Source organism: Triticum aestivum, chromosome 2D (assembly GCF_018294505.1).
Source record: "Triticum aestivum cultivar Chinese Spring chromosome 2D, IWGSC CS RefSeq v2.1, whole genome shotgun sequence".
NCBI classification, from domain to species: domain Eukaryota; kingdom Viridiplantae; phylum Streptophyta; class Magnoliopsida; order Poales; family Poaceae; genus Triticum; species Triticum aestivum.
Window position 1 is genome coordinate 645,580,065 of NC_057799.1, and position 3,734 is coordinate 645,583,798.

The window sequence follows — 3,734 nt, forward strand, 5'->3', positions numbered from 1 at the left end:
TGCTATTGTCGCAGGTATCAATTCGTTGTCCAATCTCCTTTGTTGTGATCATCTGCTAGCTAGGTCGAGTGAGCTCTCTGCTCGTTTGGTTTATCGACATTGTGTACCTGGTTGTATCTAGGATGTACCGGTCTCAAGTGGGTGCTATTGTCGCCGATATCAATTCGTTGTCCAATCTCTTTTGTTGTGATCATCTGCTAGCTAGGTCGAGTGAGATCTCTGCTCGTTTGGTTTATCGACATTGTGTACCTGGTTGTATCCAGGATGTTGTATCATGCGAATCACTGCTATAATACAAGAGCCGCCCCTTTTCAAAAAATAATAAATAAATAAATAAAATAACGTCTCAGCACCATCAAACATTCAAACATATCCCTCCCATGGAATAACCTTTTTGGTGCTAGCACCGCTAAAAGTAGCTGATCGAGCAATGGTAATCTTTACTTTCGAGCCGTTGAGGTCACATTTATACTTACTTAGAGCATATCTAACCGATCCTTAAAAAACAGTGAAGTATTCGACAAGTAAAACTTAGTGGACTATTTTTACTCCAATATTTTTTGGCCGAACCTAGCCGATCTAAATTTAGTGGAGTAAATCTTTTTTTATTTATCAAATTCATTTCACTTTGGGCTGCCAAGACAAATTTCACTAATTCTTTATTTTATTGAGCGACATCTTGGTACACCGGAGTACATAATTCACCAATTTTTCGCTAAGAGATCCGATCCAGAAAAACAAGAACCACAATTAGACACTTCAATTGAAATTTCAACTTCTATAACTGCTTCCACTAGTTGGATTAATATTTTCTCAATTGGCTTCTCGAGATTGTACACTTCTTTCTTCTTCGGTTCGACATTGCACCACCTCTAGTCTCATCTTTAGTCTCTACTCTAGCGAGGAGTGCACACATATCTATCAAATTTCTCACTATCAATAGATCGATGTACTCTTACCAAAACTTGCATCCATCCTACACAATTTCGAGCAAACAATAAGCTACAAATTACGACGAATCCGATGAACAACCTGACAAAAAGGGCCTCACCCCATCTTTTTTGCACGTGAAGAACACCCATCCGGTATGTTGCGGCATGGTCGAAACTCGGCGCACCACCTGTTGCGGGTAGTCGTCACACTTGATGACCGGCAACGGGGAGCCAACGAGCTGCTAGGCTAGTGCCGAGACTGGCAGAGGGTTGGGCATGTCTTTGCCGGTGGTCCGTCGACGAGTGAGATCCGAGTGGCTAGAAGAGGAGGTCATACCTAGGTGCGGTGTAGAATCGTTGTAGGGCTGCGCGGTTTAGTAGCCGGTCAATCCATGACAAAGACGACGACGACGGTCAGATGCATTAAATCCGGCGACAGCGACGACGACGGTACATATGCTGATTTATGAGCCGACAACGGTGAGAGAGGCCCAATTCCAGGTGGGCGAGGACGCGGCGGGTCCTATGAAGTGTTGACGGTGGTGGGGGGTGGCCAGCGGTAGTGGGAAGGGTGGCGCAGTAGATGCGGCGCGGAGGTGGGTTGGGTACGGGAGCGTATTTTTTGCTCGAGCGGTGGGCGGCCGCCTAAAAACAGGAGTCCACTAAGAGGCGGAGCTATTTTTTTACTTCACTACTTCGGCTAAGCGTGGGTTAGAGAAGTAAAACCAAAATTTTACTCCTCTGTAGCCCTTTAGGAGATTGGCTAGAGATGCTCTTATTAGGGGATCGACTGGAGATGCTCTTATGCAGCGAAATTGAGGCCTAACCATGACATGAACTTGCGCACAACCATCAGGAGGAGAATCTGAGTAGGCTTCTACGACAACTTACCAATTTATAGTTGACCCATACACAAAAAGTTGATACTTCATACTCCCTTTGTTCCAAAATATAAAAACATTTTCGACACTAGCATAGTGTAAAAAACTTTCTTATATTTTGAGACGGAGGAAATAACATTCTTCCGTCATAACGTTCTGCAGCATAGCTTGTGCACCAAGTTGATCACAAGTTAAACAAGACTGCTCAGTAGTTCAGGAGTAAGTTAATTAACATGCCTACATACTGTGTATAACTTTTTTTTAAGGCAAAGCAAAGCTTTATAGATTAACTACGTTTGGCATATCACCGGAAACGCAAACAGTCACATTGGGAGGTACATTAGAGTTCCACTCCATATAACCATTTGGTAAACTTCTACAGTCAATTTGAGCAAGCTCATGCGCTACAGAATTCATAGATCGGCAACACGCAGTCACACTCCACTTGGAGAACCACATCTTGAGCTGAAACTTGATATCTTCAATGACCGCTGCAAATGGTGAGGCGTCTGCCTTCCGGATATCCACTGCATCAACAAGCAGTGCTGAATCTGTTTCAAAGGCAACTCTAGTAAAACCAAGATCTGCTGCTGTCGCTACCGCCGCAGCCATGGCGCTGACTTCCGCTCCAAAGGCATCATGGATGTGTTCCTCCCGGCCAGCGCGAGCGATAATTACCTGTCCAGCATTATCCCGAGCAACGACTCCCCAGCCCCCGTAGGAGTTCCCAGGGGTGAATGCCCCATCGAGGTTGAACTTGATCACGTCGGTGTCCGGTGGTGCCACTTCCCGGGGCGCCCTTTAACCTTTGTCAGCCTGAAAGTCTGTTCGTACTCCAGAGCATTGCTTCTAATACGCCTGACAAGCTCTGCCAGCAGCAGCGGGAGTTCACCCTCCTGGACACTGTTCCTGTTGTTCCACCAATGCCACCAGAAGGTTATGATCAGCACCCTCTTTTGCTCATCCAGTTCCCACAAGGAGTCAAGCATAGCATGCACGCATGTAATCTTTTCTAGCTTTGTACGATCCTGTTCCAGTCCAAGTTCCCGCCATATCTCCTTAATGAGTTTGCATTTTATAAATAGATGTCCACCATCCTCTTCTCCTTTGCCGCACATGAAGCAGTTTGAGGACTCCAGATTCATTCCTCTCCTCGCTAGGTTATTGCATAAGGCCAAAGACTCATGTCTGATCCGCCATACAAACATTTGTAGTTTTGTTGGACATGGCAATTTCCATATGCGCTTCCAAGATGGGTCAATACATCTATCGAGCTGCCCAGCAGCCGAAGTACTCGAGCTAGGTGCTCCATTTTTCTCCTACTTACCCAACTCAATTTGTAGTTTGTAGGCACTTTTCACAAAGTGATTGCCCTTGCTGTCCAAGTGCCACGCATTGATGTCGTCCACCACTTACCTTAGTGGAATATGTTGGAAATATGCCCTAGAGGCAATAATAAATTGATTATTATTATATTTTCTTGTTCATGATAATCGTTTATTATCCATGCTAGAATTGTATTGATAGGAAACTCAGATAGATGTGTGGATACATAGACAACACCATGTCCCTAGTAAGCCTCTAGTTGACTAGCTCATTGATCAATAGATGGTTACGGTTTCCTGACCATGGACATTGGATGCCGTTGATAACGGGATCACATCATTAGGAATGTGATGGACAAGACCCAATCCTAAGCATAGCACTAGATCGGGTAGTTCGTATGCTAAAGCTTTTCTAATGTCAAGTATCATTTCCTTAGACCATGAGATTGTGCAACTCCCGGATACCGTAGGAATGCTTTGGGTGTGCCAAACGTCACAACGTAACTGGGTGGCTATAAAGGTACACTACGGGTATCTCCGAAAGTGTCTGTTGGGTTGGCACGAATCGAGACTGGGATTTGTCACTCCGTGTGACG